Source organism: Esox lucius, chromosome 3 (assembly GCF_011004845.1).
Source record: "Esox lucius isolate fEsoLuc1 chromosome 3, fEsoLuc1.pri, whole genome shotgun sequence".
NCBI classification, from domain to species: domain Eukaryota; kingdom Metazoa; phylum Chordata; class Actinopteri; order Esociformes; family Esocidae; genus Esox; species Esox lucius.
In genome coordinates, this window is record NC_047571.1 from 32975573 (window position 1) to 33000054 (window position 24482).

A 24482-nucleotide genomic window follows, 5' to 3' on the forward strand; every position below is an offset into this window, starting at 1 on the left:
CACCATGCAGAGCTTTCTACTGGCTGTTCTCATCACAACCAACCAGGCTGGACAAGAATATGTAATTAAACAAGAAGGTCAAGACTTTAAAGTATTTCTCAATAGAAGAAATATGTCCACCTACTGTCTGATATTCAGATCCTCCTCTGAGGAGAACTTCCTCTTGTGGAACACCTCTAAGCCTTCACCTGAGAATTTCACCCTGCCTGGAGGATTACAAGATCGTCTGGATATGAAATGGACAGATTTAAAGATCTACAATGTTACTCAGTCAGACTCTGGTGAGTACATGGTTGAGTGCTGGACAGATGAAGTTTCATACCAGGAAAAATACATTCTCTCAGTCTGCAGTACAGTAAAACAAATGATTTCAATGAAAGTGCATCAGGGTTCAAAAGAACTAGAACTTCAGTGTGGAGAAGCAGTTGGCCGTGAGGATGTGGAGGTCCAGTGGCTCTACCAAACACTGACGGCCAATTTAAAAGCTTCTAGATCGGTCCAATCAGTTAGAGCACCGAATAAAGACATCTCCACTCTACACATTAATTTAACCATGAGGAACATGGGTATATACAGATGCCTGGTACTGGAGGGACGGAGTTGTGTTTACAGTGAGAGGTTGATTGTATCTAACAAGTGGCCATTCATTCATGGTTCAGTAGGAGATGAGGCTGTACTACCCTGCTTTAACATGGATCCTAATCAGACAGAGATATGGTGGAACACACCTATGGGAAGTATCCAATCATCCCCATCTATAAACCAGCCTGAGAGGAAAATCACTGGTCAAGTCAACCAGATGTACATGGAAGATGGAAGAATATCAGGAAATTACTCACTGGTCATCCCATCACTTACACTTCAACACACAGGGTCTTACATGTGTCTTGTTAAAGATGATGCACTTTTAGAATCATATGGACTGTTTGTGTGTCCGAGCTCCGAGCCCCTCACAGAGTTCTTCTCAGTGGGAGAGGAGGTTGCTCTCAAATGTAACCCTAATCCGACTGAAAATGTGGTGTGGGTCAGAAACACTGGTCAGGGGGCCGATGTCATTCTGGATCAGTATAGGGGTATCATACTCTTACTCCCTGAGGATTTGGTTGGGAGAATAAATGTGTCCCACTCCACTCTGGTCCTCTCTAACCTGACACTGAAGGACATTGGAGAGTACTGGTGTTTTGATCTTAATTTTCACTTTGGTAACATGTGTGTCTCTTCAACCAAGACCGTCCTGCTGAAGAGGGACCCCTTTGGCATCAACTCCACATTCTACAGAGTTTACTCTTCACTGATGACCTGTACTCTGCTGGGGATGGTCTGTGTTCTGATCACTGTGAACCTGAAGACCAGGAGAAGAAACCAGGCTTCCGTGAAGACCAGGAGGACTGCAGCCCAGACACAGAGGAGCAGCAGAGTAGAGGAGGAGAGAGAAGATAGTGGTGAAGAGGAGTAAGAATAGAGTGAAAAAGAAAGAAAGGATAGAGAGAAGAGTGTGATGACCAAAGATAGAATGAATAAGGAAGTGGAGACGGGAGGAAGAGGAGACAGAAGAGTGATGTTATAAGAGATAGATGTACTTTAATTTATAGTGAACATACAAATGTGACTGACTCCCTCACTCACACACCCATACAAACCCACAGGTGTTAATACTGATGTAAATTCTCAGTTGTTATTGGTATTGTATCTATTTTGTATATTTTTCTAGTGCCAAATACAACTGTTATTGATATAGAGTTTCCATATGAGTGTCCCACCTTAACAGCTCTTGTGAAGGAGATGTGTAATAAAGACAGGGAGAATGTCCCCCTTCTTAGATGGGATGACACATTAGACCATCTGCAAAATGTCACAGATCTAATTTGATTATTATGGCGTCTATAAATTATATTGACCAAGTTGATCTCTTTCATAATAATAATAATAATAATAATAATACATGGGATTTATATAGCGCTTTTCAATGACCCAAAGACGTATGTTTAAAATGTATTTCTTGCTTGCACAATGTTTTGGTTTTTAAATAATAAATAAAAATGTATTTGGATAACATTAATATCTTGTAATATTTCACAACAAGAAGATTAAAGTGTATTACACTGCATTGGTTTATTCTAGTTATTTTTTACATTAATGCAGATTTGCCCTGTAATGTAGTCCTAAATGTTCATAAATCCTGGACGATTATGTTGTCCAACATGTTAATAACTCCTGCACTGTTATGTAGTCCAAAATGTTAATTACCCCTGTACTGTTATGTAGTCCAACATTTTTATAACACTTGAGCTGTTATGTAGTCCAACATGTTAATAACTCCTGGGTTGTTTTGTAGTCCAACATGTTAATAACTCCTGGGTTGTTTTGTAGTCCAACATGTTAAGAACTCCTGGGTTGTTTTGTAGTCCAACATGTTAATAACTCCTGGGTTGTTTCAAACCTCTATCATCTCTTCATCTTCCACCCTCTTGTGGGAAACAACTTGAGGTCCCTTTCTCAGAAAGAGGTTACACTGATCTTTAAAGGATGAGACACATATATCATATTTATGAATTTGTGCTTTGCAGCAATTGTACTAAAATGTAGTTTTATCCACTCGTACATTGCTTGAATGGACTGAGTCCAAACACAAAGATTGGTTCTTTTTTCAGACCATTGGTCACAGAACTTGAGGAAGTGAGTCAGACTTTCCATACAACAGGTGAGGCCGGGTCAGACTTTCCATACAGCAGGAGATTTTAAATGTACTAACACCATGTGTCAATTTCACGTGTTTTTTCTATAAGAGAATGGCTCATGTCAACAATGTGACCTGTTTCCCAAACTTCACCAAAAACAAGCCTTTCAACAAGAGCAAACAACCCATCACTAGTTCCTACTGGTATATTCACAGTATCAGAAAGATGTTTTTATCTTATGGTGCTTCCGGCTGTGTTAGACTGCTTGGCATACACAGTGATAAAACCTGCAAAATCCTTATCAGGTTCACTGAACAGAAATTCAGCAGCCAATCACTGGGCAGCATTGACATGCTCGTGACACGCATGGGAAACGCACATTATAACATGTTTCTACAAAATCCATCACACAGATCAACTACAGAAACAACAGTAAACATGAACCTACTTTAGCCTTTTTCAGGGGCCATATCCTCTGAACAGGAAGTGGTTCTATGACAGACTACAGTAGATTGTATAATGGAGTCAAGTTGAATTAAGGAGAGGCATCTGTGATAATTTAGTGATGTCTTAGAAGAGAGAAATCCTTCAAATATTTCTAGACAGTATTGCTTCAGTTAATTAACTTGTACATTTGAAGTCTGAACTTTACATAGACCTTAGCCAAATACATTTCAACTCTGTTTTTCTGACCTTTTTCCTGACCTTTAATCCTAGTAAAAATACCCTGAGTTAGGTCAGTTATTATCACCTGTTTATTTTAAGAACGTGAAATGTCATAATAATCGTAGAGAGAATGATTCATTTCAGCTTTTATTTATTTCATCACATTCCCAGTGGGTCTGAAGTTTACATACACTCAATTAGAATTTGGTAGTATTGCCTTTAAATTATTTTTCTTGGGTCAAATGTTTCAGGTAGCCTTCCACAAGCTTTCCACAATAACTTGGGTGCATTTTGTCCCGTTCCTCCTGACACAACTGGTATAACTGAGTCAGGTATATAGGCCGCCTTGCTCGCACACGCTTTTTCAGTTCTGCCCGCACATTTTCTCTAGGAGTGATTGCCACTCCTTAAGCCATTTTGCAACAACTTTGGAAGTATGCTTACGGTCATTGTCAAGGCATTGTCCATTTGCAGGACCCATTTGAAACCAGCTGACTGATGTCTTGAGATGGTGCTTCCATATATTCACATAAATGTCCTTCCTCATGATGCCATCTATTCTGCAGCAAGTCCCTTCTGCAGCAAACCACTCCCACAACATGATGCTGCCAATCCTGTGCTTCACAGATGGGATGGTGTTCGTCAGCTTTCAAGCCATTTTTCCAAACATAACTTGCTCATATTGGCCACACATTAAAAAAATATTGTTATTAGGTTGTTATTAGGCCCCATGTGCAGTTGCAAACCGTAGACTTGCGTATTTATGAAGGTTTTGGAGCAGTGGCTACTTCCTTATTGAGCAGCCTTTCAGGTTATGTTGATATAGGACTTGTTTTACAGTAGATATAGATTATTTTTTACCTCTTTCCACCAGCATCTTCACAAGGTCCTATACTGTTGTTCTGGGATTGATGTGCACTTTTTACACCAAAGGACTTTTATCTCTAGGAGACAGAATTTGTCTCTTTTCTGAGCATTATGGTTGCTGCTTGGTCCCATGGTGTTTATACTTCATAATATTGTTTATGCAGATGAACATGGTACCTTCAGGCATTTGGAAATTGCTCCCAAGTATAAACCAGACTAAATGAAACCAGGCTGATTTATTTTCATTTTCCCATGATGTCATGCAAAGAGGCACTGAGTTTGAAGGTAGGCCTTGAAATACATCAACAGGTACACCTCCAACTGGTGCACCTCCTCTTACATCATGTCAATTAGTTGATAGATATTGGGCATGAAAAGTAGCTGAATTACACAATGTATGAGAGTATTAATGATCTCTGTATGAAGGACACTAGGTAGGAAATGTGATGACCCATTTCTGATGGTTTCCACACATCCTGTCCATACCTCCTGATAGGAGTTTCCATCTGACTGCCATAAACCTGTCTTTACCTGATGATATACATGTATTTTGGAAGAATGACAGATATTGGAGGGGATGTGCTGGGGCATAAAATACTGTGTTCACTTTGTAATCATTGGAGAGAAAAATGAGAGAGATGGAAGGTTAACATCATAGCCTCATGCTGAACAAAGATGGCTCTCCCCTGACTTCCGGTTGCATTTTATTTGTAGACAGAATCTAACATAGTCTGTAAGAATCTTCTAAAGCCATGACATCATTTTCTGGAATTTTCCAAGCTGTTTAAAGGCACAGTCAACTTAGTTTATGTAAACTTCTGACCCACTGGAATTGTGATATAGTGAATTATAAGTGAAATAATCTGTTTCTAGACAATTGTTGGAAAAATTACTTCATGCGCCAAGTAGATTTTCCAAAACTATAATTTCTTAACATCAAACTTGTGGAATGGTTGAACAATTTGTTTTAATGACTTCAATCTAAGTTTATGTAAACATTTGACTTCAACTGTATATCAGCCTGTTGACCATTTAAGCAGTTTAAAATGTTTTCCAATATATTACATGAAACTTTCCAAAACATAATGTTTTTAAAGTTGCTGACATTTTTAATATGTAGGCACTATATTTGAAACTGCAGAAAAGCTGTAGCAGGAAAAAGATTAATGGATAAGTTTAACAGAAACTGATGAGTAGATATGGAAATATAGAGATGAACATCACTTGGTCAAGATTAAATCATCACCTGAACATCAGCATAGTCACGTCAAACTGTCAGATAAGTGATGAGGCCAGTATCTTGAATGATTCACAACTACTGAACCACTGAGACAGAGACTACGTGTTTAACCAGCAGTCAGACAGATTCCCTCTAACAGAATGGATTGTGTCACCATGTTGAGCTTTCTACTGGCTGTTTTCATCACAACCAATCAGGCTGGACAAGAACTATTATACAACAAGGTTAAGACTTCAATTTCTCAATAGAAGCAATGTCCAATCTTCAGATCCACCTCTGAGGAGAACCTCCTGCTGTACCTCCTCCACACAGACCGACACTCACCGTCCACACAGACCGACCCTCACCGTCCACACAGACCGACACTCACCGTCCACACAGACCGACATTCACCATCCACACAGACCGACACTCACAGTCCACACAGACCGACACTCATAATCCACACAGACCGACACTCACCGTCCACACAGACCTACACTCACCATCCACACAGACCGACACTCACCATCCATACAGACCAACATTCACCGTCCACACAGACCTACACTCACCATCCACACAGACCGACACTCACAGTCCACACAGACCGACACTCACCATCCACACAGACCGACACTCACCGTCCACACAGACCTACACTCACCGTCCACACAGACCGACACTCACCGTCCACACAGACCGACACTCACCGTCCACACAGACCTACACTCACCATCCACACAGACCGACACTCACCATCCACACAGACCGACACTCACCGTCCACACAGACCTACACTCACCATCCACACAGACCGACACTCACAGTCCACACAGACCGACACTCACCGTCCACACAGACCGACACTCACCGTCCACACAGACCAACACTCACCGTCCACACAGACCTACACTCACCATCCACACAGACCGACACTCACCGTCCACACAGACCAACACTCACCGTCCACACAGACCGACACTCACCATCCACACAGACCTACACTTACCGTCCACACAGACCTACACTCACCATCCACACAGACCGACACTCACCATCCACACAGACCGACACTCACCGTCCACACAGACCTACACTAACCATCCACACAGACAAACAGTCACCATCCACACAGACCAACACTCACCATCTACACAGACCTACACTCACCATCCACACAGACCGACACTCACCGTCCACACAGACCTACACTCACCCTCCACACAGACCGACACTCACCGTCCACACAGACCGGTGCTCAAACATTTTAAGGAACGATTTGGTGAATAGGGGGTTAAACCTTCTAAACGTAAAACCCCAGATTTGGGGTCTTAGAACCCTTTTTTCAAAAGTTGCTCATCTTTCCTCTCCAGCAGAGTGTAGCATCTCTGCTCTTGGTCTCACTACCTTATATGGGCATACAGGTTTTTATGACCATGAGCAGTTGTCCGACAATCGATCCAGCCATCTGAGGCGCCATCTTAATTTGAAAGTTGAATACTTTTCTCATCACAAGATAAACTCTGGTTTGGTCTTTGCTTGTGATAAAGCTTCCAGTTCGGTACCAAATGAATTGTTAGGTTCTTAGAACCTTAACCAGCCTATTGGCAATGTTATACGATCATGTATGACTGGTAAAACATATCGATTGTTTAGGTGGTCAATATGCTCTATTGCGCGTGGATGCCTTAGATTCGTGGAACGTTCTGTTTTCCTTTTAGCTAATGCTAGGTTAGCGTACCTTAGCATAGCTTTAGGTTGGATTGACAAGTCTAGTAGCCAATTAGATTGTCCCTTCAGTGGTAGGCTGATTTCCCAGGCTGGGGAGAGCCTCTCAATGGATCCTCGTTATGCAACAGGTCGAAGGTCGCATGGAAAGTTACTGGGATGAGAATGTTGTGTTTTTATTGTAATAATGGGTTACAATACTAAACAAATAGCATCCTAAACATTACATATGTACATCAAACAGTGGAATGATGTAATATACAGATTTGAAGTAAAGGGACACTTGGACCCAGATCTTGACACCACTTACTAAACTTGCTGCCCAGATCTAGTACTTATGTCTATCAATCCCCAATTTTTCTCTGATAATGTTGACATGTTTAGGTAACCATAGGATGTGTTACAGCTTCTTATATCAATATTTGAGTTTTATCCTCTCGATCGAGAGGGGTCAGCTGAGGTGGCTTGGGCATCTTTTTCGGATGCCTCCGGAACGCCTTCCTGGGAAGGTGTTCCGGTCCCGTCCCACCGGGAGGAGACCCCGGGGAAGACCTAGGACACGCTGGAGGGACTATGTCTCCCGGCTGGCCTGGGAACGCCTCGGTGTCCCCCCGGAAGAGCTAGAGGAAGTGTCTGAGGAGAGGGAAGTCTGGGCATCCCTGCTTAGACTGCTGCCCCCGCGACCCGGCCCCGGATAAGCGGAAGAAGATAGTATGGTATGGTATGGAGTTTTATCCTGTCCATGAAAGGATAGAAATAGTAAACACTTTTTTTGTTGTTGTTGTTGTGTTGTATCTTGTGCCTGAAAACCTTCTTTCTTCCAACTACATTCTGCTGAATTCCTCATAATCTCCCATGTGTATTTTATACATAATACATTCACTGTGCATGTCCTGACAATATATGTGCACATAAATTGCAGTTAATGGGGCAAGGGCAGTATAGGATGTATTCTGAATTTCTTCATTTACATTAAATCCGCCTCGCGGAGACATCAGTATCCATTACGTAAATGAATAAATCTACGTTATTGTTTTTATCGTGTAGTGTAAATCAGACATGGAGATGGAAGTGGTTTTTAACATGTAGTGTAATCAGACATGGAGATGGAAGTGGTTTTTAACATGTAGTGTAATCAGACATGGAGATGGAAGTGGTTTTTAACATGTAGTGTAATCAGACATGGAGATGGAAGTGGTTTTTAACATGTAGTGTAATCAGACATGGAGATGGAAGTGGTTTTTAACATGTAGTGTAATCAGACATGGAGATGGAAGTGGTTTTTATCGTGTAGTGTAATCAGACATGGAGATGGAAGAGGTTTTTAACATGTAGTGTAATCAGACATGGAGATGGAAGTGGTTTTTAACATGTAGTGTAATCAGACATGGAGATGGAAGTGGTTTTTAACATGTAGTGTAATCAGACATGGAGATGGAAGTGGTTTTTAACATGTAGTGTAATCAGACATGGAGATGGAAGTGGTTTTTAACATGTAGTGTAATCAGACATGGAGATGGAAGTGGTTTTTAACATGTAGTGTAATCAGACATGGAGATGGAAGTGGTTTTTAACATGTAGTGTAATCAGACATGGAGATGGAAGTGGTTTTTAACATGTAGTGTAATCAGACATGGAGATGGAAGTGGTTTTTAACATGTAGTGTAATCAGACATGGAGATGGAAGTGGTTTTTAACATGTAGTGTAATCAGACATGGAGATGGAAGTGGTTTTTAACATGTAGTGTAATCAGACATGGAGATGGAAGTGGTTTTTAACATGTAGTGTAATCAGACATGGAGATGGAAGTGGTTTTTAACATGTAGTGTAATCAGACATGGAGATGGAAGTGGTTTTTACATGTAGTGTAATCAGACATGGAGATGGAAGTGGTTTTTAACATGTAGTGTAATCAGACATTGAGATGGAAGTCGTGAGGCAGGAGGAATGTTGGTATTTGGGTCGTCACTGCCTGTTTAAAGCCCAGGACCAGCCAACCCACCGGTCTCTACCTGTTTCAGAGGTTGACATATCTGCCTAAACGGCTCTTCATCCTCTAAAACCAGTGGTTGCCTGGAGAAGTAGCTAAATCAGGTGGAACGACTCTGCAAAAATGTGACCAAACTGGTCTGGAATCAGTGGAAATCATTACCTGTAACAGACACATCGAAATGTAACAACCTATAAAAACAAGTGACAATGAGGTGATTTTGGAGCTATGAACAGAGTACAGAAAGGACACTTGTGACCTAAAACCAGGCCTCCAGCATGTTCTGATCCAAATGGGAACTCTCTGTGGATGGTCACCCCAAATATTTTCACTGCAGAAGAAAGTTAAAAATCAAAGTAACTGGAAATGCTCTTTAGCATTTCTTAACATATAGAACTCTCCCTTATAGTACCTCCTGTTACAAAGCTCTCTGGTGTAGAGCTCTCTGATGTAGAACTCTCTGGTGTAGAGCTCTCTGGTCTAGAGCTCTCTGATGTAGAACTCTCTGGTGTAGAGCTCTCTGATGTAGAACTCTCTGGTGTAGAGCTCTCTGGTCTAGAGCTCTCTGATGTAGAACTCTCTGGTGTAGAGCTCTCTGGTCTAGAGCTCTCTGATGTAGAACTCTCTGGTGTAGAGCTCTCTGGTCTAGAGCTCTCTGATGTAGAACTCTCTGGTGTAGAGCTCTCTGGTCTAGAGCTCTCTGATGTAGAACTCTCTGGTGTAGAGCTCTCTTTCATGGATTCTATGAGGTTGAAGTCTTACTGGCTTGTGTTCCTTCTTCCATCTTCCTCCCGATCTCTCTCTCTCTTTTTCACTTCCTCTCCCTTTACCTATCTGTCCTTCAGGTGTGGTTTCTGTGAGTTTTGAGGAGGGTGAGGAGGGCAACATTTCTGCCAAAGCGTTCCCCCTGTGCAGTGAATCTGGGGTGGAGGACACAAATATAGACCAGACACTTGAACAAATGAACAGCAAGATGTTGAAGAAGCAGCTTTGTGACCAGAGTTATATATACTGAGATATACTGAGGACAGAGATACTGAGAACAGAGATACTGAGGACAGAGACATAGAGGACAGAGACACTGAGTACAGCGATATTGAGGACAGAGACACTGTGGACAGCGATGTTGAAGACAGAGACACTGTGGAGAGAGATATTGAGGACAGAGACACTGAGCACAGAGATATTGAGGACAGAGACACTTAGGACAGAGACACTGAGCACAGAGATATTGTGGGCAGAAACACTGAGGACAGAGACATTAAGGACAGAGATATTGAGGACAGAAACACTGAGGACAGAGACACTGTGGACAGAGATATTGAGGACAGAGACACTGAGGACAGAGACACTGAGGACAGAAACACTGAGGACAGAGACACTGAGGACAGAGATATTGAGGACAGAGACACTGAGGACAGAGACAGTAATACTGTCAACTCTAAGGGGCAGAAAAGCTGGTGACTTTGAGTACACACTTGAATACATTAAACAGCTCTTAGAATGATAGTTTGTTCTGATGCCAGTAAATAAAGGAAATTCCCTTGAACAGCACAAGGTCTAATCCAACCATTGGTCACCAAGGTTTTCCATCAGACAGTGGTCTGCTATATGTTAGCCATTCTGTTCTGTCAAACCATTGAAGGCAGGTGGTTAAGGAGTCTTACATTCTCACAGTAGAATGACCTGCACACTTCACACATGCTCCTGGCCAATCAATGATGCTAACAAGGTGGCAGGGGGGCTTAGCTGCCAGGACATCTGACAGGCAACCAAAAGGTGTTGGATCACATCCCTAAGGGTTTGCGCCCCAGGTTGTTACTGGGATTAAACTTGTTCCCAGTCAAGTAACTGGCTGATTTATGAAGTTGCAGGGGGTTGATGAACATTTTGACAGGGCAAAATTCAGAGCAACTTCCAGACCTCCAAACTTTCTAAAACCTTGCTGTGACTCTATTAAGATACTGTACAGAACAACCCTTTATTGTCAAACTACAGGCTCCTTTCCTGAGACTCCTATCTTCCCCTCTCATGAGGATCAGGAGGTGAAGTGTCAGGAGGAGGTTCTCCTGGAAGCCAGCAGTGCCATCCTGCACAGCCCCTGGATACTCCATTTCCAACAGTCAACTGCAGAGAATGAAGGACAAACAACAGAACCAGTACTGTAGGTTTTCTTTTAACAACCAGTACTGTAGGTTTACTGTTAACAACCAGTACTGTAGGTTTTCTGTTAACAACCAGTACTGTAGGTTTACTGTTAACAACCAGTACTGTAGGTGTTCTGTTAACAACCAGTACTGTAGGTTTACTGTTAACAACCAGTACCGTAGGTTTACTGTTAACAACCAGTACAGTAGGTGTTCTGTTAACAACCAGTACTGTAGGTTTACTGTTAACAACCAGTACTGTAGGTTTACTGTTAACAACCAGTACAGTAGGTGTTCTGTTAACAACCAGTACTGTAGGTTTACTGTTAACAACCAGTACTGTAGGTTTACTGTTAACAACCAGTACTGTAGGTTTACTGTTAACAACCAGTACTGTAGGTTTACTGTTAACAACCAGTACAGTAGGTGTTCTGTTAACAACCAGTACCGTAGGTTTACAGTTAACAACCAGTACCGTAGGTTTACAGTTAACAACCAGTACCGTAGGTTTACTGTTAACAACCAGTACCGTAGGTTTACTGTTAACAACCAGTACCGTAGGTTTACTGTTAACAACCAGTACCGTAGGTTTACTGTTAACAACCATGCAGTGTCAATGTACCAGATCCTGTTGCTGAGTGTTACTCTTCTGGTCTTGTCCCTGCGGTGTCTTGTGCCTGACTTGACCTCACAAATGTTGTGACACCTGAGTAACTGTCAGGGAAGCTAACTGATGTGAGGAAAGGCTCTGGAGACAGTGTCCAAATAAGTAACACAGTGCTTGGACATACCGGTAAGGTTTCTGTCTGAATGTAATGAGAATAACATCCTCCAGAACCGTTACTAACTGGCAATACACATCAGGGTTGTGTTTACATATTTCTATTCATAATGAAGGGCAATTTGCTGACACCTAAACAAGTATCACAATGCAGATCAATCAGTAAAAACCCAGTTGCTCTGTTTCATCTCGTCTTTGCGTCTGAAATACTCAGGCATTCCTGTGGTTCCATCATCATATCCACAGTCAGGTTCTAAAATGTCAGCTGACCTCAGTCTCGGCCAATCCTGCGTTCCGATGGCTCGGGTTTCTTTGAAGGGGATACAGGTCTTCTACTACAGTAAGTCGCTGACCTGTTCCGATAAAATGTGACCTCTTCCCAGAATTCATCCTGCTGGAGGACCTGACATGGCGTCACGCGTTTCCGTGCGTGCTGGACTGGAAAATGGGCACGATGACAACGTGTCAGAGGGGAGCGTGCACGTGTCCATGTGGCGGCAGAGTTCCTCAGCGTGTGTGGGAGTACGGCACTGCGGCAGGCAGGTGGGTTAGGGTGGCGGTGGAGTTAAACATCCTGAAGTAACCTCCTTTGGCGTGTCTCTTTGGGAGCTCAGGGTTTCTCTGAACCCTTTCCTCCTTGTCTCAGGTGTACAAGTCCCACTCGGGTCAGTTCACCTTCATGGATAAGTACGTTGGTGGCAAACTGACCCGGTCGGGCTTCACAGAGGCCCTGTTTCAGTTCTTCCACGACGGCCGGCGGCTACACCACAAGCTGCTCCTCCAGGTGCTGAGGAGGCTCAGGGAGCTGCAGGAGGACCTGGAGGGCTGTGACTCCTACCGCTTCTACTCCTCCTCCCTGCTCATCATCTACGACGGACGGCTGGAGGAAGAGGAGGAGGTTGGCGAGGAAGAAGATGAATACGTTGACGTGTTTGGGTTTTTCAGTAGTAGTTGTAGTAGTAGTGGGTTTCGGAGGGCCCACTCAGACCAAGACCCAGGCCCGGCAGTGGACGTGAGGATGATAGACTTCGCCCACACCGTGTGTCCTGACTATGGGGATAACAGCATGTAAACACTGTATCAAATAGAGATAATTGACATATTTGGGCCGTGGATGAAGTGTTGTGTTCAACTCATTTAGGTTCCTACAGGAAATGTTTGCTGAGAACTTGATTATCAAAGATGTCTTAAGATTCTGAAATGACCCCCTGTACACCTAACTATTCATGGTGTGCCCCAAGTTTCCACCACCTGTTCCCCATGTTACTAAAACTCACAACCAGTCATTACAAAACTGTTCTGGAAACAACCTTACCGTTTTACTGAATCAACTGCAAACAGGACATGGTTGCAGGGAGAAGGGAAGACTTTTAATAAATATAACTAAGACGTAACAAAACAGAAACTAAAACATTAAAACAGAACAACCGACAAGATACTAGAGGATAGGAGGATCTTAAATAGGGACAGTGATCAGGAACACAGGTGAGGTAATGAACAGGAGGATCTTAAATAGGAACAGTGATCAGGAACACAGGTGAGGTAATGAACAGGAGGATCTTAAATAGGAACAGTGATCAGGAACACAGGTGAGGTAATGAACAGGAGGATCTTAAATAGGGACAGTGATCAGGAACACAGGTGAGGTAATGAACAGGAGGATCTTAAATAGGGACAGTGATCAGGAACACAGGTGAGGTAATGACCAGGAGGATCTTAAATAGGGACAGTGTTCAGGAACACAGGTGAGGTAATGAACAGGAGGATCTTAAATAGGGACAGTGATCAGGAACACAGGTGAGGTAATGAACAGGAGGATCTTAAATAGGGACAGTGATCAGGAACACAGGTGAGGTAATGACCAGGAGGATCTTAAATAGGGACAGTGATCAGGAACACAGGTGAGGTAATGACCAGGAGGATCTTAAATAAGGACAGTGATCAGGAACACAGGTGAGGTAATGAACAGGAGGATCTTAAATAGGGACAGTGATCAGGAACACAGGTGAGGTAATGTACAGGAGGTTCTTAAATAGGGACAGTGATCAGGAACACAGGTCTGTGAGAGAGGGAATTGGATCTCAGCCCATGTTTCACCTCCTTGACCTGAATCCTGCAACCACACAACAATCCTGCATTTATTCAACAAATTGAAACATATTTTACCAAATCAAAATTGATTTGTCCCATATTTCCTTCAGTTCTACATTCATAACTTGCCAATGACAAAAAACAGCACACAGGTGTTCTGATCGTGGCAAATACTTGGCAAATACACTGGCAAACATGTACCCTGAAAAAAATCCCTTATCTTCAATTATTTGGGCACTGAAAGAAAACTACTTTGAAGTGGTTATAACTTTTGTTAAGCTTTTTTGCAAAATGGCAGCTACGTTCTTCCAAAGACTATAAAACAGGTGTCCCATGAGAGTCCTGTTAAGTTATCCTGTGGTCCCATATTTGAAAATGTGTCCTAACCCAGTTCAGCAGCTGATTCCTCCCTCCTCAGCCTCTTCTCCTGGGCCTCACGCTGTAAATAGGCTGAAGCTGGAACTGGCCCTGTGGTGATGAACTGAGAGGTGAGTTCTGAGTGGTGGAATATATCATATAACTACAGGACAAACGACCAATCAGATTCCTCCATTTACTAATCGGATCTGGTTGGTTTCATTAATAGCATGTTTTTATTGGATGATTTCCGGTAATGGTCAATAAAACATATTTATAACATGATAACATGTGTCGTTTTCATAACACACAGCTTTTTAAACGGATAAGTCTTTATTTCTAAAATCACAATTATCACATTTAACTGCAGAATATCATGCAATTTATTATCTTAATTGTGGGACAGTCAATTCAAACCATTTCAAAAACAACAAATAAAGGGTTAGTGTAACCCTAACTCACGTATATAGCACCTTCCCGGTTCTCCTGTCATCCGGATGGACAGCCACGATTGTTCAAATAAAAAATAATGTATTCGTTATTATGAACTAATAATAATAATCTCTCAAACTATCCGATCAAATAGACAAGTATTAATCACAATTACATTTATTTTCAAAGGGAATGTGCACTTGCTAATAACATATTTTTCTCTTTGGTAGAGATTGTAAAGTCATGTCAGTAAACAAAACAGACAAATAAGTAACAACTCACTCAGATTATTATGTCCTGATCCATAATCCGGGATGGAAACCATGAATAATCATAATATGAAACAGAATGTATTAGTTATTATTATTACCTTCAAATCACCATCTGTCACATGATCCAATCAAATACCACAGTGATGTGATGTCATCAGAGAGGTATTAGTGTTCATCACATTCATCACTAATGACAATCAAGAGACATGTAATGTTGGAATGGTTATAATGATTTATGACATCTAGATCAAAGATGTGGTTGAAATATGTATTATAACTAGTTCATATGCAGTATTTATATGGTCTATTAATCTATGACCTGTGTGTAATTGAGCGTGGTAGTTGAGCATGGTAATTGTGCATGGTAGTTGAGCATGGTAGTTGAGCATGGTAGTTTTCTGTAAAATCTCCTGCAAATCACCCTGGATATTAAACAATATTGAAACTGTTGAAAACGTTACTCCTCTGGATGAGTGATGTGAAGTTGGACTGCAGGATCCTGAGCACAATAGATTTAGTTACACCTAAAAGGAGAAGACCGATAAACACTGGCGTGGGCCTGACGGGACTCATTTAAGGATGTTATTTTTGCCCTCATGCATCACATGTTTAGACAGCATTGGATCGATCTGAGATGTTGACTGTTTAATGAGACTTGTTGTTATTGTAGTTAAAGACCACTTACTGTAAGACTGTAGTGATAGACCACATACTGTAATTATTAGACAGTAGCTAAATATCACTTACTGTAAGACTGTTCTGATTGACCACATACTGTAATTATAAGACTGTAGTTAAATATCACTTACTGTAAGACTGTAGAGATAGACAACATACTGTAATTATAAGACAGTAGTTACAGTGGATATAAAAAGTCTACACACCCCTGTTAAAATGCCAGGTTCTTGTGATGTAAAAGAATGAGACAAAGATAAATCATGTCAGAACATTTTCCACCTTTAATGTGACCTATAACGTGAACAATTTAATTGAAAAACAAACTGAAATCTTTGAGGGGGAAAAATTTAAAACTCACTATAACCCGTTTAAGTGTGTGCACCCTTAAACTAATACTTTGTTGAAGCACCTTTTGGTTTTATTACAGCACTCATTCTTTTTGGGTAGGAGTCTATTAGCATGGCACATCTTGATGTGACAATATTTGCCCACTCTTCTTTGCAAAAGTGCTCCAAATCTGTCCGATTGCTAGGACATCTCCTGTGCACAGCCCTCTTCAAATCACCCCCCAGATGTTCAATTGGATTCAGGTCTGGGCTCTGGCTGGGCCATTCCAAAATGTTGATCTTCTTCTGGTGAAGCCATGCTTTTGTGGATTTGTATGTATGCTTTGGGTCATTGTCGTGCTGAAAGGTGAACTTCCTTTTCATCTTCAGCTTTCTAATGGACACCTGAAGGTTTTGTGCCAAAATTGCCTTGTATTTGAATTGTTCATAATTCCCTCCATCCTGACTAAGGCCTTGGTTCCAGCTGAAGAAAAACAGCCCCAAAACATGATGCTGACACCACCATGCTTCACTGTGGGTATGGTGTTCTTTGGGTGATGTGCAGTGTTGTTTTTGCAAACATACTTTTTGGAATTATGGCCAAAAAGTTCAACCTTGGTTCCATCAGATTTATAACACATTTTCCCACATGCTTTTGGGGGAGTTTGTTTTTGCAAACTTCAGCTGGGCATGGATGTTTTTCTTTGTAAGAAAAGGATTCTGTCTTGCCACCCTACCCCATAGCCCATTCATATGAAGAATACGGGAGATATTTGTCACATGTAGCACACAGCCAGTACTTGCCAGAATTTCCTGCAGTTCCTTTAATGTTGCTGTATGCCTCTTGGGATCTTCCCTGACCAGTTTTCTTCTCGTCTTTTCATACATTTTGGAGGGACGTCCAGTTCTTGGTAATGTCTCTGTTGTGCAATATTTTTTTCCACTTGATGAAGACTGTCTTTACTGTGTTCCATTGTATATCTAATCTTTTGGAAATTATTTTGTACCCTTCTCCTGACTGATATCTTTCAACATGAGATCCCTCTGATGCTTTGGAAGCTCTCTGCGGACAATGGAACAGCTGAACTTTATTTGTGATTAATCAGAGTCACTTTAAATGATGGCAGTTGTGTAATGACTTCTATTTGACATGAGTTTGAATGTGATTGGTTCATTCTGAACACAGCCACATCCCCAGTTATAAGAGGGTGTGCACACTTTACAACCAGGTTATTGTAAGGTTTTTATTTAAATTTTTCCCACTTGAAGATTTAAGATTTTTTTTTGTAATGGTTTACATTATAGTTCACAATAAAAGTGGAAACAATTCTGACATGATTTATCTTTGTCTCATTCTTTTACATCACAAGAACCTGGCATTTTTACAGGGGTGTGTAGACTTTTTATATCCACTGTATATAACATATATTGTTAGACTGTAGTTATAGACTGTATACTTTTAGACTTTAGTTATAGACCATATACTGTTGGACTGTAGTTATAGACCATTTACTGTTAGACTGTAGTTATAGACCGTATACTTTTAGACTTTAGTTATAGACCATATACTGCTGGACTTTAGTTATAGACCATAAACTGTTGGACTGTAGTTATAGACTCCATACTTTTAGACTGTAGTTATAGACCATATAATTTTAGAATTTAGTTATAAACCATATACTGTTAGACTGTAGTTATAGACCATATACTGTTAGACTGTAGTTATAAACCATATACTGTTAGACTGTAGTTATAGACCATATACTGTTAGACTTTAGTTATAGACCATATACTGTTAGACTGTAGTTATAGACCATATACTGTTAGACTTTAGTTATAGACCATATACTGTTAGACTGTAGTTATAGACCATATACTGTTAGACTGTAGTTATAAACCATATACTGTTAGACTTTAGTTATAGACCACAAACTGTTAGACTGTAGTTATAAACCATATACTGTTAGACTGTAGTTATAAACCATATACTGTTAGACTGTAGTTATAAACCATATACTGTTAGACTTTAGTTATAGACCACATACTGTTAGACTGTAGTTATATACCATATACTGTTAGACTGTAGTTATAAACCATATACTGTTAGACTGTAGTTATATACCATATACTGTTAGACTGTAGTTATAAACCATATATTGTTAGACTGTAGTTATAAACCATATACTGTTAGACTGTAGTTATAAACCATATACTGTTAGACTTTAGTTATAGACCATATACTGTTAGACTGTAGTTATAAACCATATACTGTTAGACTTTAATTATACACCATATACTGTTAGACTGTAGTTATAAACCATATACTGTTAGACTGTAGTTATAGACCACATACTGTTAGACTGTAGTTACCGACCACATACTGTTAGACTGTAGTTACCGACCACTTACCCCCTCTGGTCCCTAATCCGACTGCCGTCTCCTCCTTCTGTGCTCCATGGATGACCTGACAGATGTAGACTCCTTCATCTGATTTCTTGATGTTCTTCATCCTCAGAGACACATTTCCTCTCTCCATCTCCTGGTTGTTCAGACTCAGTCTGCCCTCATAGCCACACCTCTCTGTCAACTGACCATTCTTATACAGGTAAATACACTCTTCATACTTAAATCATCTGATCGTCAGGGCAACAGCGCTGGTCTCAGGGTAAAGACGACAGGGGAGGGAGACATCTTCACCTTCCAGTTCCAGGTAGTCTTCATCAAAAGTGATGAGTTGGAAATCATCTGCTCAGACAGAGTATGTGTGGTTGATTGAAAACCTTAAACATGCACCACAATCACAGCCGAATTAAAATGTGCCCAAAATTACCCAAAGACACACACTCCCTTAATGATTCATCAACATGTTTCATCCATTTTATCCAATACCCACAGCTAACCTCAAACTCATTTGACTTTTAGTTGGTTTAGTTATATTGGTTTATTCTAAATTGCTGACTTACTTGGAAATCTGTGGTCTGCCATTGTCACTGAAATAAAAAACATCACATAAAAAGGTAAGTCAATACATTAACTATTGTTTAAATCAGATTGTCTTTCTCTCACACATCTACCCTGATGATTCAAACATCTACCCTGATACAAACATCTACCTGATACAAACATCTACCCTGATACAAACATCTACCTGATACAAACATCTACCTGATACAAACATCTACCCTGATACAAACATCTACCCTGATACAAACATCTACCCTGATACAAACATCTACCCAGATACAAACATCTACCTGATACAAACATCTACCTGATACAAACATCTACCCTGATACAAACATCTACCCTGATGATACAAACATCTACCCTGATACAAACATCTACCCTGATACAAACATCTACCCTGATGATACAAACATCTACCCTGATACAAACATCTACCCTGATGATACAAACATCTACCCTGATACAAACATCTACCCTGATACAAACATCTACCCTGATGATACAAACATCTACCCTGATGATACAAACATCTACCCTGATACAAACATCTACCTGATATAAACATCTACCCTGATACAAACATCTACCCTGATACAAACATCTACCCTGATGATACAAACATCTACCCTGATGATACAAACATCTACCCTGATGATACAAACATCTACCCTGATACAAACATCTACCCTGATACAAACATCTACCCTGATACAAACATCTACCTGATACAAACATCTACCCTGATACAAACCTTTTTTCTGATACAAACATCTACCTGATACAAACATCTACCCTGATACAAACATCTACCTGATACAAACATCTACCCTGATACAAACATCTACCTGATACAAACATCTACCCTGATACAAACATCTACCTGATACAAACATCTACCTGATACAAACATCTACCTGATACAAACATCTACCCTGATACAAACATCTACCTGATACAAACATCTACCCTGATACAAACATCTACCTGATACAAACATCTACCTGATACAAACATCTACCTGATACAAACATCTACCTGATACAAACATCTAGCTGATTCAAACATCTAGCTGATTCAAACATCTACCTGATATAAACATCTACCCTGATACAAACCTTTTTTCTGATACAAACATCTACCTGATACAAACATCTACCTGATACAAACATCTACCTGATACAAACATCTACCCTGATACAAACATCTACCCTGATACAAACATCTACATGATACAAACATCTACCTGATACAAACATCTACCCTGATACAAACATCTACCCTGATACAAACATCTACCCAGATACAAACATCTACCTGATACAAACATCTACCTGATACAAACATCTACCCTGATACAAACATCTACCCTGATGATACAAACATCTACCCTGATACAAACATCTACCCTGATGACACAAACATCTACCCTGATACAAACATCTACCTGATACAAACATCTACCCAGATACAAACATCTACCTGATACAAACATCTACCTGATACAAACATCTACCCTGATACAAACATCTACCCTGATGATACAAACATCTACCCTGATACAAACATCTACCCTGATGACACAAACATCTACCCTGATACAAACATCTACCTGATATAAACATCTACCCTGATACAAACATCTACCCTGATACAAACATCTACCCTGATGATACAAACATCTACCCTGATGATACAAACATCTACCCTGATACAAACATCTACCCTGATACAAACATCTACCCTGATACAAACATCTACCTGATACAAACATCTACCCTGATACAAACCTTTTTTCTGATACAAACATCTACCTGATACAAACATCTACCTGATACAAACATCTACCCTGATACAAACATCTACCTGATACAAACATCTACCTGATACAAACATCTACCTGATTCAAACATCTACCTGATACAAACATCTACCCTGATACAAACATCTACCTGATACAAACATCTACCCTGATACAAACAGCTACCTGATACAAACAGCTACCTGATACAAACATCTACCTGATTCAAACATCTACCTGATACAAACATCTACCTGATACAAACATCTACCTGATACAAACATCTAGCTGATTCAAACATCTAGCTGATTCAAACATCTACCTGATATAAACATCTACCCTGATACAAACCTTTTTTCTGATACAAACATCTACCTGATACAAACATCTACCTGATTCAAACATCTACCTGATACAAACATCTACCTGATACAAACATCTACCTGATACAAACATCTACCCTGATACAAACATCTACCTGATACAAACATCTACCCTGATACAAACATCTACCTGATACAAACATCTACCTGATACAAACATCTACCTGATTCAAACATCTACCTGATACAAACATCTACCTGATACAAACATCTACCTGATACAAACATCTAGCTGATTCAAACATCTAGCTGATTCAAACATCTACCTGATATAAACATCTACCCTGATACAAACCTTTTTTCTGATACAAACATCTACCTGATACAAACATCTACCTGATACAAACATCTACCATGATACAAACATCTACCCTGATACAAACATCTACCTGATACAAACATCTACCTGATACAAACATCTACCATGATACAAACATCTACCCTGATACAAACATCTACCCTGATACAAACATCTACCTGATACAAACATCTACCTGATACAAACATCTACCTGATACAAACATCTACCCTGATACAAACATCTACCTGATACAAACATCTACCCTGATACAAACATCTACCTGATACAAACATCTACCTGATACAAACATCTACCTGATTCAAACATCTACCTGATACAAACATCTACCTGATACAAACATCTACCTGATACAAACATCTAGCTGATTCAAACATCTAGCTGATTCAAACATCTACCTGATATAAACATCTACCCTGATACAAACCTTTTTTCTGATACAAACATCTACCTGATACAAACATCTACCTGATACAAACATCTACCATGATACAAACATCTACCCTGATACAAACATCTACCTGATACAAACATCTACCTGATACAAACATCTACCATGATACAAACATCTACCCTGATACAAACATCTACCCTGATACAAACATCTACCTGATACAAACATCTACCTGATACAAACATCTACCTGATACAAACATCTACCCTGATACAAACATCTACCCTGATACAAACATCTACCTGATACAAACATCTACCCAGATACAAACATCAAAACAACATCATAATAATAAAACATAGAATAACAAAATAGATGTACAATAAAAACTGGATAAAACATAGGAAGATATCAAATCTGTAAGGCTAAACAATGTGGTTAAGTTTAAGTGCTCAGTCATAGGCACATGAAAATAGAAGTGTTTTTAACCTGGATTTAAAAATGGATAAGTTTGGTGCACATCTGAGATCTTCTGGTAGTTTATTCCAGTTCTGTGTTGGTTTTGACTCTGGGCTCTACTAGCTGACCTGTGTCCATAGATCTAAGAGTCCTGCTCGATTTATATTCTTCAAACTTATCAGAAATTTATTCCTAAACCATTCAGTGATTTATAAACACAAAGCACCACTTTAAAATCTATTCTGTAACTGACTGGAAGCCAATGCAAAGATTTAAGAACCGTAGTAATGTGCTCTGTTCTCTTGGTCCTGGTTAACATTCTAGCAGCAGCGTTCTGAATGAGCTGCAGCTGTTTTACAGTCTTTTTGGGGAGTCCAGTTAAGAGGCATGGATGAGCTTACCTTGGTCATTTAGGGATACCAAGCCTTTGATTCTGGCTATATTTTTAGGATCATAGAATGCTGTTTTGCTGACCGCTTTGATATGACTGTTGAATGTGAGGTCTGAGTCTCTCAGAACACCAAGATTACGCACTTGATCCCTGGTTTTAAGGGCCCGAGAATCCAGCTCTTTACTAATACTTTTATTTTTGTTGCCAAATACAATAATCTCTGTTTTATCTTGGTTTAATTGTAGACAATTTTGGTTCATCCAGGTATTTATGTGTTCTATACAGTGACACAGTGAGTCTATTGAGCTGTTGTCATACAATTTGAGAGTCATATATATTTGAGTATCGTCAGCATTGCTATGGTAGCTAATGTTGTTAATGTTTACTTCATTAAAACATATTATACACCATCAAGTTCAGACATACCTTATTAACTGTGTTTTTACAGAAAACTCTCCAGCCTCAGTCTGTGTTGGAATGATCCATAGCTCACTTTCACTTTACAAAATTGTAAAAAAGGTAAACTCTATGTAGTGTGGTGGAACAGGTATGCGGTAATTAGGATGTGGGCCCTTTAAGACATTAGAACAGGGGGCGGTCCTTATGTTTCAAACAGGAAGCTGGCAGATGCCTTTTCAGCTTGTTTGGGGATGGGCTGCTTAACCTCTCTACATGCATTGAAGTAATGGCTGAACTGCCAGTCATAAGCCACGCATATGGCAGAAGTGCCTAAAAGACAAGCATAAAGTTCCTAGGTATTCTCTTGTTAATTTTATTTGCTGAGGCACGCTGAGAAGAATGTGAGCAGTGAGTCAGAAATCAGTGAATTCACCTCTCTGGAAAGGAATGGACACCTACTTTCATTTTCCTAGGAGTTAATAAAATGTGCTCACCTGCAAGTAAAACTGTTTGTCCGGTCAGCCGCAATGGCAGTTGTCATGAGCAACAGAAAATCTGTATATTTCTAGCAGATAATAAAGTCTGATTGGTTCTTGAGATTTGGTTTTCAGCTTTCTAGTTTCAAAGATCAGAAACGATAGTAACAACAGGAACTCAACTGAGGATCAACCTATGAACTTTACCACCACCTGGTGGCTGTACAGTGTCATGCATGTTGGTGATTCTGTTTAATTACGTAAATCATGTCCGCCCCGGGAAAAATATAAATTATCAAGCCTTGTGAGGCATCCTGCAGTTTCATGCACAAAATGTGGTATGGTTGCAAAACTTTTTTTTTTTATAATTTGAACTTATTTGTGTAGTTTTAAAATTTTGGGAATCGCTGATGTTAACCTATTTTTCCTGATCTATTTGCTAAGGAAACCCTACAAACAGCACAGTGTAATGAATGCCTTAAATAGGTGGATTCACTTAATTCAGGTCCATAAACACACATGTCCATGTAGCTGGTCCCATCAATACATTAATGTTGAATACTGACAGAGTACAATCTGCATGTATGTGTCAAAAATGGAAATAACATTACATTTTATTTTTTATTGCTACTTTATTTCAACCTACAATCCGTTCAGTAC

At 40.1% G+C, this 24482-nt stretch overlaps 1 pseudogene; it reads left to right on the forward strand.

Moving 5' to 3' along the window:
- Positions 1-1207: 1207 nt before the first annotated feature.
- On the forward strand, positions 1208-13152 carry LOC114830296 (annotated as a pseudogene).
- Positions 13153-24482: the final 11330 nt, after the last annotated feature.